This window comes from Cornus florida, unplaced genomic scaffold (genome assembly GCF_030987335.1).
Source record: "Cornus florida cultivar Cherokee Brave unplaced genomic scaffold, ASM3098733v1 CherokeeBrave_3.0.0_Hap2_Chr05, whole genome shotgun sequence".
Lineage (NCBI taxonomy): Eukaryota > Viridiplantae > Streptophyta > Magnoliopsida > Cornales > Cornaceae > Cornus > Cornus florida.
The window spans coordinates 22,604,918-22,618,484 of NW_026775575.1; positions in this window are offsets into that span (position 1 = coordinate 22,604,918).

The following is a 13,567-nucleotide window of genomic DNA, read 5'->3' on the forward strand; positions in this document are numbered from 1 at the left end:
TTCCATCCTTATTTAATTGCATAGATATTATGCCTTGTTCTTAATTTCATGTATTACTCTTGTCTTGTTAATTGGAATGTTCTAATCTTGTTTACTTGCATAGATATTATGCTATGATCTTGATTTCACACATTTCTCTTGTCTTGTCAATTGAAATATCCCAATCATGTTAATTGCATCTTTAATGTAATCCCTGTTAGCTCGTATTCAAGTATCCTTTCTTGTCGTGTTGTATAGAGTGTTCTAAACATTGCTTAATTGTATTGATAATGCAATTCATGTTGACTTATATTCAAGCATCCTTCTTGCCGTATTCCTTGGATTATCCAAATCTTGATTTGTTTCATACATGTATATATATCATGATTCTTGTTGTTTGTACTCTAGGGTAGCTTAGGATGATCCCTGAGTCTCACTTTGACATAGACGCTGGGTGACATGATCCCTTTTGAACTGTATCATGTAAGTCTAAAAATCTGAAAGAAATCGAGTTGAAGAATGCTCATTCTCTACGAGTAAACTTGTTTACTCACCCCGAAGTTACTAGGGGATTTATTCAGTTACGAAGACTTGGTTCGTGATGCTTGTCGTTCATTGGGATGGCTTGTAGCTTCGAGTTTCCATTTCATGCAAGCGTTAGCATGAAATATCATTTGGTAGCCTTATGTATCAAACTTGTAATCTTTGATTCCATTTGTGTAATATGTACATAAGTACACCCTTTTCATTGTATTCAACATGTATGACATGAGGCCAAGGGCCAAACATGTTTATATTTGCACTTGTACTCATTTGGCGCCACCTTTTGTTTAAAAATGTAATTTTTCTCAACTTTGAGGTTTGGCATGTCAAATCTTGTAAATGTGATGTAATAAGGCCATAGGCCATTGTAGCATGTTTAAAATGCCATATTACACTTGCGTGTATGTTCACATCATCACATATTAGCTTATAATGCAAATTGATCATGCCATGGGGGATTCCAATGAGACTTAGGAATTCTTTCATCATTTGGTGCATAGCAGGCCTGATTATTAGTTTTTCGACCTGTTTCAATCGACTGGTGGCTTATTTCGGTCGACCGAACCCCTTTGGATTTCAATTGTTCAATAAAAACTCCAATTCCAGTAGCCTTTTTCACTGTAGAGGCTCATTTCGGTCGACCGGTTCTCTACTTCGGTTGACTGAAGCACCATCTTTTACCTCGAGCCTCAAACTGGTCGACCAGTTTGTCACTTCGGTCGACCGAACTGGGAGCTCTTTCTTTTCTTTTCTCCTGGCCCATTTTGGCAGACCGATGTTCCATTTCGGTCGACCGTAATGGAGCTGCCTTGTGAGTTGGTTTAGTTTGTTGCCTAGACAGGTTAACCTTGTTTCATTCGCTCCCACTTAACCTTGTTCATCTTATTTAAGCCATTTAATGGCGTACGTGATCTAGTTTGAACTAGATATTGTCCTCTTGGGTGTCATTGGTGCCATAAAGTATCATTTGGCCTTCTCATCCTAGTCTCCGCTTCCGGTTATTTCCTTAAGTTACTTGACTCCATAGAAAGTCACTTTGGTGTCCTAGGGATGGTTCGTATCTCTAGAGGCCTAGGTTTATCCTTTGCTCCCACGTTTTTGTTTCCTTTGAGTTTCTTAACCTCATGGAAGGTCATCTTAGTGTCTTAGAGGTGTGCTATGCCATGGGAGACCATTGTCTTGTTTCTTGATTCCGCATCTGGATCCGTTATCGGGTCAACTTTTGGGTCACCATTGACACACCGGGTAAAATAAAACCTGGGTTGTTACAAGATCCCATGTCCAATGAGGTCTGTATTCCCAAGGAGGTTCTTAAGTTAAGGGCGATCTTTAGACCCAACGAGGTACTGGCCACCAGATCGACATCTGGTATTGGCCACCAGACCGTCATCTGTCAGTCATTGGGTACCACGCCCCTATCCACCAGGCATCAAGCCAGTCGCTGGACACTAAGCCTCTACCTACCAAACAACAGTCATCACATCTCTTCCCTTACAGGAATTGCCTATCGACTTCAGATTATGCAGTATTTTAGATTGATAATCCATTACAGGTTAATTTTCAGTAATTATTTCTAACACAATCTAATGTTTTTAGACAACTGTAAATTGTTATAGCACCAGACATTCCGTCCACTGTATAAATGTCTATAGAATGGTTCATCACCCAGGATCCCACCATCGGGGGCAGAATAGTGGATCACACGGTATCAATCGTCGATCTACATATGATGACAAGGTTTAGAAGATTGACGTACCAACCTTGGTATATCGAGCTAGTCGGGTTTCTAGTCTCTCTCCTTTAGCGACCCCTCGAGGGCACTAGCCATCTAAGACCGGTGCCTGTTCCTCCGAAACCATAACCTGTTAAGTCTCTACACACTGGGAAGGGTACAACCCTTAGTTATCATAAATCAAGGCTTGGTTATTTGAAACCAAGGCTTAGTCAACCAAGATTAAAAATTGATTGCCCAAAATCTACAAAGGCTCGGTCATCCAAGATCAATGCCCTGTCACCCCAAGTCTGGTCATCAGAGACCAAGACCAGGGCCTAACTAACAAAAGTATGGTCATCAGAGATCAGGACTTAACCTACAAAGGTCAGGTCAAAACACGTTCCTCCCCCTCACGTGTTATACCTATGTGGTAATTAATTCCCTTACTAAAGGGACGAGCTGACTGAAGCTCGTATAATTTAATTCACTTACTAAAGGGACGAGTTGAGTGAAGCTCGTAAAACATAATTCCCTTACTAAAGGGATGAGCTGAGTGAAGCTCATAAAATTTATTCCTTTGCTAAAGGGATGAGCTGACTGAATCCCGTAATCAATATCCCCGTATTATAAGGGATAGTAAATAAATGTCTTGTACTAAAAGGACTCGGGCTGAATGAATCTCGTAATCAATATCCCCATACTATAAGGGATAGTAAATAAATGTCATGTACTAAAAGGACCCGAGCTGACTAAATCCCGTAATCAATATCCCCGTATTATAAGGGATAGTAAATAAATGTCTTGTACTAAAAGGACTCGGGCTGAATGAATCTCGTAATCAATATCCCCATACTATAAGGGATAGTAAATAAATTTCCTGTACTAAAAGGACCTGGGCTGAATGAATTTCGTAATCAATATCCCCGTACTATAAGGGATAGTAAATAAATATCTTATACTAAAGGGACAGTTACCCAAAGGAAGATTACCCATGGTAACATTACCTCAGGGAAGATTACCCAAGGGAAGAATACCCACGGGAATATTACCCAAGGGAACATTACCCGATGGCAGAGTATCCAAGGGTAAGGCAAAAAAAAAAAAAAAAAACAAAACAAAACAAAAAAAACAAAAAAAAATAAAAATAAAAATAAAAAAGTTACTGTTCATGTGAACAGTACCTGCGGGAATAGTACCCACGGGTACTATTCCCAGGGCAAGGAAAAAAAACAAAAAAAATAGTTACTCCCGCGGGTACTGTTTCCAAGCCAAAAAAAGAAAAAAAAAAAAGAAAAGAAGTAGTTACTGTTCAGGTGAACAGTACCTGGGTACTATTCCTAAGGCAAGGAAAAAAAAAAAAAAAAAAAAAGAAGAAGTTACTGTTCATGTGAACAGTTCCGCGGGTACTGTTCTCTGGGCACTATGAACAGTGCCGGGGGCAAAAAAAAAAAAAAAACAAATCACATTCCCAAAGCTAGACGAGCAAGCTTAGGAATGGGGGGCAACTGATTATATTTTATTATCAAGGATAATGAAATATGACGTGGTTCAACAAGGTAAGGATAACCTTAACATAATTTGAGAAAGTCAAAGGAGTAAATCATATCCCTGACAAATCTGGCAACAAACGGATCTCCTCTTATCTCACACAAGCGGATGATAAGGGAGACCTCAACCATCGACATCGGCGAAACCAATTTGATTCAATCGACAGCCATAAATAGGGCACCAAGCCATTAAAGAAGGTACGGGAAAAAACCCCTAAACATGATATACATAATTATTATGTGATACGATTACAAGTACTAACTTAATCGTCGGAGGGTCCTTGGCTGGCACCCCACCGGTGCCATTCTAAGTGACGTCCCTTTGTTTTGCAGGTGAACGTCGTCTTTTCGAGTCGCGAGGATTTTCGCATCAACAATTGGTCATTTCATATTCTCTTGATTTCTAACTTCTAGAGTACTTCACTTTTCACATGAGCACACTTGCATCTATTTTGTGGGGTATAAACTTAAGATCTTGTTATGTTTTGTAATTGACTAAGATAAGTTGGTAAATTTTGAAATTTTGAGAACTATAGCATAATGATAGGTTTGTATGCAAAAATTAGATCATTTTCTACTAAGTGACTGGGACTCCTGCCTCATTAAGTAATGAGGACTTAAGTCAAAATGTGGAAAACTTAGGACAAATGAAGTTTAAGAGTTAGTTTGAATTCATAGCCTAGTTAACTCGAGTGATTAAGTCATTCGGGACGTCTCAACACCTAATGACCTAAAATCAACCGGTTGGGGAGTGATTGACCTAAAGCTTGCTACATTGGTTTTCTAAAGAGCTTAAAGGATCTGAACATTGTGGAATACTCTTGTTGAAAAGGAAAGAAGAAGAAAAAAAATGAAAATTGAAAAAAGAAAAGAAAAGAAAAAATGCATACACGTGTTAGAATTAAAATTTATGCCTTGGAAATCGAAATTTAAAAAATTGCTAATGAATTGAGGAATGTTATGGAATATATATGAACATGGATGGTAAGCAATATAGATGGATGTAAGTTCACTTTTATAAGGATGCATGAGTTCGAAATTATTTGATATATGGATTTGAACTTTATGTGGGGGCCATTGTTGTTATGCATGATGTTGAAGGTTCAATACTGTCTCTGGATAGTGATAATCTACATATTTGTTGTAATTTTCTGTTTAATCATTTTTGGGATATTGTGCTATACTACACAGATGATGAATGAGCTAAAGTACAATTTATGCACGAATTTTGGATGTTTGTGGGTACCATTTCTAAAAACCCTTACAAGACTATAACTCGTCCACTAAGGGTAACTGTGATACCCCATGATTTTCAGGTCGTGGGTTGATCAGGTCCAAGCCCAAAAGTTAGGGGATATGAAACAATTAATATTTTAAATCGAACAGAGAATACAAAAAAATAAATAATAAAGAAATAATATCGCAAAAGGGAAAACTAATAAATAAATAAATAATAACTCCTTTGAATAAATCCATCATTTCACAAAGATAAATAAACCCCTGAAGAATAAATAACCAATTCCCAAATATAATTACTTCTCGAAAATACAACTTGGGAATTCTCAATGTGGAACCCTAATAAAAATCCCATAACTAAAATAAATATAACTGTCTAAAACTGAAATAAATAATCATGAAGTAGAATCATACGTCGATGACACTGGAAGAGTGATGAAGATAAGTCTCTGATCTACACGAACAACTGTTAATCCTACTACTGACGAGGACCTGAAAGATATAACAAAGGTAGGTCAAAACCCATAAACAAGTCCTTTCTACAACAACCCAAACAAAGACTTGATGAACAATACACCCCAAGCTAACTCATGCTATAACTACATAGTCGATAGGTATATCATAAACACATTAAAGACTCTCACTAGACTAAAGCAGACTTAACTGTTTGGTGAGTATCTCATGCAAAGCGCACACAAAAGTGGTCACAAGTCCTCCTACCAAGGCACGCACATCCCTAAATACAGCTACCCAACTCAATTAGGAATATACACCTCCTTCCTAACCATCGATCACAAGACCTCAAGCTTGAATCGTGGTACATATAATAATATATAAATATATATAGTCGTATCCTAACAATGGCGCAACCCTATGTAAAATACCGCATCAATATCCTGACAATGGCACGGACAGAAATAAAATATTGTAACCATATCCTGACAATGGCACCCCAACAAATAACCTAGCCATATCCCGATAATGGTACAAATAATAAATTGGCAATATCTTAACAATGACATAATATATATAGCATAGCCATATCTTGACAATGACCTCACATATAAGAAAGATAAATCACATATTAGATCCTACAACACAACCATGAATATGATTTAAATTATATTATCTGATATTGCAATTAAGGTAGCAATTTAACCTTGTCAAATCACATGAATAACTTCTAATTTAATAAAGCTCTTCTAAATTAACCATGACAATCTTTAATTCAGCCATGCAACATTACGACATCATATAATTCCAGTAATTTCAATTACTAGAATAACATACCATGATAAACATTTAAGTTCCAATATTTGAACAATTTAAAGTATTTAGTTTACAATTTAATAATTGATTAAAATTCGAAATAATATGCATACATAAAGTTTATGCCCTTAAATTTACATACAACAGTTACCGAGTCCCTATTTAGTGTTCAGGGCCTTAACAAATCAAATCGGGGTCATTCAACGTGTTTTGAACAACACCAAGACACCCAATGCTCAAACCTAGTCAAATAACACTCGAGTGCTAAACAGCGCTCGAGCCCCTTCTCAACAGTGCTCAAGCGCTGTTCTCCGAAAATTAGTGCTCGAGCAATGTAAACAGTGTTCGAGCGCTGTGACGAGATAATAGTTCGGAATTACGAAGTTTAGCCCAAAAATTCATTGTTTTCGAGTCCTAAACATATTTTTAAATCCCATAAACATTTATTGACTAATCATAAGTAATTTTATCACATAAAAACCAAGTTTAGTATAGATCGAACCTTAAATTCAACATGAACATACAAACATACATATATATAATCATGTACTCATAAAACCTAGTTCTAGCTCGATCTAAACATGAATTCAGATTTATTAAATCTTTAATAAAATCCTAAAGCCATACTAGAGACATATAAAACATGAGATCTAAGGAAGAAGTGTAGAACGAATAACTTGCTTTAAGCTTTCAGATTGAAAGTTAAACTTCTTCTTTCTTGTTCTTCTTCTCTAACATCGGCAGCCTTCGGGTTACTGCTATTCACTCCACTGATCCGATCTACCCATGAATGAACCTTCTTTCTTCTTCTTCTTCCTTTAGCTCTCTCTTTCTCTCTCTCACGCCCTTTTCTCTCTCTCGCCTCTCTCTGTTCTTTTTTTTCTTTCTCCTTTCAAGATCTATAATATTTGTATGTATATATATATAAATATACACTACATATAACCCTAGTCCTAACACACCTCTGACAAACATAAAATAAACTAATTATAATAATAAATAATTATTATATTAAAACATAATATATATATATATATATATACACACACACACACACACACACATCATTATATATATATATATACTAATCCCCATGGGTCAATATACAACCCATTTAGGATCCCTTCCAAATGGTCCAAGACCCATCTAGTTGGTCCAAGGACTACAACCCATATCTATAACCTTTTAAAATAAAATAAACAAATCATTTAACTAAACAATTAAGCATTTAAAAGCCATTTAATTATATAAACACATCACACATGAAATTAATTTAAAGAATGCACATACACAATTAGCCAAATCAATTAATTTAAATAAAATAAAATAAAGACAAATAAATAAACAATTAATCAAATAATCACACAATTAAATATAAAAGTAAATAATTAAATAGTCACATAATTAAATAAAAAATGCAATTAAAACATTTAAATAAATCTCCAGAAATTTGGGGTATTACTGATGAACACTGAAAAGTGTGTATTTAAACCTCTTAAGCTCGAGTATTCTAGGACATTTATCTATCTTATTTTTCCGTTTTACATTAATTTCATATTATTGCAGCTAAATTAGAGCATAAAAGAAGCAATCTCAAGCTAAATGGAAGAATGGAGCAAAGTAGAAGCAAAGTGGTGGAAAACAGCAAGCTTTGATCGATTAGACATATTTTCGGTCAATCTCACATTGATCGATCTAGCCTTGCCAAGATGGATCAAACCCCTTGTCCTTATCCTCAAGAATTTCCATCTTTGATCGATCCAACTTTCCTCAAATCGATCGAACTTCCTCGATCTTATCCCCACCTACCACTTTTGTCTTTTTCCCAAAATATCCCAAAAAATCTCAGATTTGTCTCTTTCCAAAAAGGCGCCACCAAGGATTGATCGATCTGGACTTACTTCGATTGATCTGGCCAGAGTTCGATCGATCTCATTTGAATTCGATCAATTGAATCTCCTCAAGTGCGAAATAAAACAGAGTCCAACTCATTAAAAGATAGCTCGTGATGCAATCATTGAGAGGACCCTATGGTGGCTCGACCCTAGGTGTGCACAAAATAATGCACAACACCTTGAGTTTGGAAATTAGTGTCAAGTGGGCATCATAGTTTAATTTATAAACCGCTTAACACCTATACTATGCAGTATGAGTGGAAGGGATCGTCCCAAGGGATTATGGGGATTGAGCAATGTCGTGGAATCACAATTAGGGCTAGTAGATTGAGTGATCAAACAATTGGTTGGTTGGTTAATTAAAGAGCAACTAAATTAAACTAAGTAATAGCAAAAGAGTGCAATTGAGAGTAAGTAAGAGAGAGAGAGAGAGATCTTGGGGTTTATAGATCACCACCAAGCAATGCATTTCTATATCATTGACAAGTGATTAATGAGGGCAAATAGTGGGTTGCAATATTGGTGTGTGTGTATTTGGTTGATTCAACAAGCAAGGATGACTAGTTAAGTATGTATTGTCTTAACATCATGTGAAAGGCATAATATATCTAAGCAATGAAGCATATATTGTCTAAACAACATGTGAAAGGCACAATAGATCAAAATAAGTCATTAATCATTTCATTAAGCTCACAATCCAAATACAACACAAGGATAGAGACATATGCTAATTGCATTCAAAAGCTTGGATCATCAAACAACAAGTATAAATTGTCCTCCCATTTAACACTACACTACATCTACACTACTAGCATGAAAATAAACTAAGGGAGAGGCACAATCCATCAAGAGATAAGCATGAACCATCAAGAGAATCACAAAAGCATTCTTTTAAGCACAATGTTTTGACAATCTCCAAATTTATAGCATCAATACACATAGACATGCATCAATAACATAAAATCTAAAGACAAGCACATGAACATCTATTCTAGCTTACATAGACATATGGATAGAATGAAATGACCAATTGAAAGCATTAAATCACATAAATTATTGAATAAACAATATCTATATCTATAAAAGTGTCAAAACATCAATTACAACACTAATCCCTCAATAATACACAAGATTAAGATATAGAAAGCATGCTTAGGACTAACTCTAGCCCCAAGAGGATGTCTAGCCACTCATGGTGATGATGCTCCAACCCTCAAGGGCTAATTCCATGGTTGAAATCTGCTCCTTGTTGATGAAGAGTCTCCAATGGTGTCTCTAGCCTCCTCTTCCTCTAAGCTTCCTCTCCAAGATATGATATGAGAATAATGTTAGCCCCTTCTTGAAAAAGTAATCCTTATCCTTATATAGGTAGGTCAAAATGACACCCAAAATGAGCTGGGGTCATGCACATAATATTCCCTAATGATTGGATAAAGGACAACTTTCAACGAGATGGAATTTTAACTTTTTCGCACTGGAGGAAGTTCAATCGATCGAACCTCGAACTTGGATCGATCGAAGGTAAGTGAGATCGATCGAACTTAGGCTAGATCGATCCAACTGGCTGAGCTTTTTGGAAAAAGACAAATCCGAGATATTTATGAGGGATATTTGTGGGAAAAGGACAAAAGTGGTTAGTGGGTGGTACAGCTATGGATAGGATCAATCATTTAAATAAGGACAAAAGTGTTGGATCGATCGAAGGATGGTGTTGGATCGATCGAACTTTTGGAACTTTATGCTTTTGGGTCAAGGCTTGGATCTATCTTGAAGTACTGAGATCGATCATTGTTCGATCGATCTAACCTTGAACTTGGATCGATCGAACTTTGTTGCTTGCCACCTTTGGCTTCATTTGCTTCCTTATTTCTCCACTTTGCTCCTTTCTTTGATTAATCCCAGAATTGCTTCAATTAAGCTCTTATTTGGTTGAGTTAGCTTATTTTCAGGATAAGTGCCTGAAAAAGGAAATAATACGAAATCAATCTAAAATGGTAAAGTAAGATAGATAAAGGTACTAAAATGCCTAAGCTTAAGGGGTTTAAATACGCACTTTTCAGTGCTCATCACCCTAGTGCACGAGACCTGACTATTGGGTGTGACACTTGAGCTACCTATATAAGGATTTTGAGCCATTTTTACATCATATCTTATCTCATAGAATATCATATCATCATATACTATCTTAGAGAGGAGGCTAGAGATTAGAGAGACATACACTATTTGGGAGTTCTTCCATTCTTCTAGGGTTTCCATCAAGAAGAAGATCATTCCTACCATGGAGATGGCCCTTGAGGGTTGGATGACTACATCAATGAGTGGCTAAACATCTTCTTGGGGCTATAGTTAGCCCTAAGCATGCCTTCTAGACTTTGATGTTTTGTATTTTAAGGGGATTTGTGTTGTAATCTTGTCTTGACATTTGATTTATATATATGAATCTTATTTTTACAATGATTTGTGTTGATTAATACTTCCAATTGATCACTTCATTCTATCCATATGTCTATGTATACTAGAATAGATGTTCATGTGTTTATCTCTTGGTTTTGTGATATTGATGCATGTTTATGTGTATTGATGTTATAAATCTAGAGATTGTCAAAGCATAGTGCTTAAATAGAATACTCTTGTGATTTATTTGATAGTTCATACTCATTTCTTGATGGATTGTGCCTCTACCTTAGTTTAATTAGTTTAATTTTCATGTCCTTAGCTTAGATGTAGTGCAATTGTTTTGCTTTCTTAGATGTAAGGACAATCCATGCTTGTGGTTTGATGTTTCATACTTATGAATGCAAGTAGTATAATTCTCTAACTTGTTAGTGTGTTGATTGTGAGCTTAAAGGAAGGAATAATGGCTTAGTTTGATATATTATGCTATTCATTAGCTTGTCTAGACAATGTATACTTAATTAGTTAATCCATGCTTGTTGATTCAATCAATCACACCTCTTTGTATTGCAACACATATTTCCCCTCATTCATTACACGTTGAGTGTCTAGAATAATGATGTTTAGTGGTGACCTTTAAATCCCAAGACCTCTCTTTCTTGTTCTCTACCTTTTATTTACTTTAGGTACTTAGTATTGAATTTATTTATATGGTAGTTTAATTAACCAACCAAACAATCTTTTGATCACTCGACCTACTAGTCCGACCTTGTTTCCATATTAACACTGCCCCCAATCCCTTGGGACGATCCCTACTCACCCTAATTATATTAGTAGTTAGAGGTAGTACTGGCACTTTATAAATTTAAACTTGGCCACACTTTCATTGCAATTTGGGGTGTTACGACCTTGGAACGCACCAAGTTTTGGCATCGTTGCCGGGCATTGATTTGGCAATGCCGTGTTTTGGAATCAATTAGGAATTAGTACTCTTTTGATCGTGTTTTTACTTTATTTTACTTTAGTTACTTATTGTGTTTGTTCTTAATTGGCTAGGTGAATTGAGCAAGGAAGTGAAGCAAATGAGAATTGAAAAGCAAGGAGCTAAGCTAAGCATAAAAAGGGTAAAAATCTAAAAATTACAAGCTAAGAAAAAATTGAAAAATGAATTGAAGTTGCTTAAGGACCCTTTGTGAGATCTTCTTAAGTCAATCTCTAGTTAAATCGTCGGTCTGCGTGGTGGCAAGTTCTTAAATTCTTAGATAGATCGTGAGCCCGTGTGGAGGCAATTTACTTTTCTTTGCATATTGTTGAAAGCATGGGAGTATGGGATCAATGTATATGGAGGATGTTCGTTGATTGATTTGTTGTGGGGGGCAAAGTGATTGCTGTTTGATTGATTACTTGTTATTTGTTTTGTTAGTGCATGCATGGTCGTATGTCATTAAATCCTACTCATGTCCCTCCTAATTTGAATCTTGAATCCATTGTTCATAATCTTAGGGGAAGAGGTAGCTCTCATCACTCCATTTTACCAACGGAGGAGCAACATGACGACCATGTGGAGGACCTTGGTCACATAGACCAACAAGGCATTCTCCACCCTAATGTGCATCATGAAAACATCCAAATTCCATTAAGCATGCCTAGACCATTCATTCCACTACAACAACAAGGCCAAATTATGTTGGGAATACCTCGGCCAATTTTTGCTCCACAACCTCCCATTATGCAAGGCCATTAAGGTATTCATGTAGCACCACCGGTTGGTAATCCTTCCATTACTTTGTGTGATCATTATGTTCCAAATGAATACAATGCACTGACATGCATTCAATTGCCCCCATTTAGAGCACATCACTATGAGATTAAACCGCAAACTATTCAAATGCTTCCTAACTATCATGGACATCCAAGTGAAGAACCGTATAAGCATTTGGATGAGTTTCTTGAAGTGTGTTCCACCGTAAAATACACGGGCATACCAAAAGAAGTGTTATGACTCAAACTTTTTCCTTTTACCTTTAAAGACAAAGCAAAATATTGGTTCAACAATCTTAGGCCTTTTTCAATAACTTCTTGGGCAGAAATGCAACAAGAGTTCTTGAAGAAGTATTACCCGGTATCAAAGACTAATGCTATGAGAACTTCCATTCGTGAATTTTCTCAAGAGGAAGGGGAATTGTTTCATGAGGCATGGGAAAGATTTAATGACTTGTTTAGGAAGTGTCCACATCATGACATTCCTAAGTGGCAATTAGTCCAATACTTCTTTGAAAGTTTGCCGAATAATCAAAAAGGAATGGTAGATGCATTTATGGGTGGTTTTTATCTTAATAAACATGAAAATGATGTTTGGCAATTGTATGAAAGTATGAGTGAAAATTCCATGCATAGATCTTTGTCCTCTAAAAATGGTAGAATTCTAGGTGAAAGGAAGAATGTCGGCTTATATCAAGTTGACAATTCAAATGACATAGCTGCCGAGGTGAAATCCTTAACTCAAAGATTTGATTAATTTTTGGTTAACTACAATTCGGCAAATCAAATGTCTTCCTCCCCTAATCATGTTCGTCATCCATCTAATGAATTTTGTATGACTTGTTCTAGAGTCTTACATTCTACTTCCAATTGTCCCCATGGACATGCGCAAAGTGAGCATCATGAACAAGTTAATGTTGTATTTGTCAACCAATGGAATAATCCCTATGGCTCACATTACAATCCCGGGTGGAGGAACTATCCAAACTTCTCTTGGAAAAGCTAAGGGGAAAGCTCAAACCCTCCCCAAGGTGGTTTTCAAGGAAAGTATTTTCTACATCCAATGCAAAGCTAAGGTTCCCAACGTTATAGATCTTCGTTTCAATCATCACATAGAAACCAATTTTCTAATTCTCATTTTCCTAATCAATCATCTTATTCCTAAGGAAATTCTAGGCGTCCCGTTTTTGAGGAGAAAGTGCTGACCGCTTTGGGTACTCTAGAGGTAA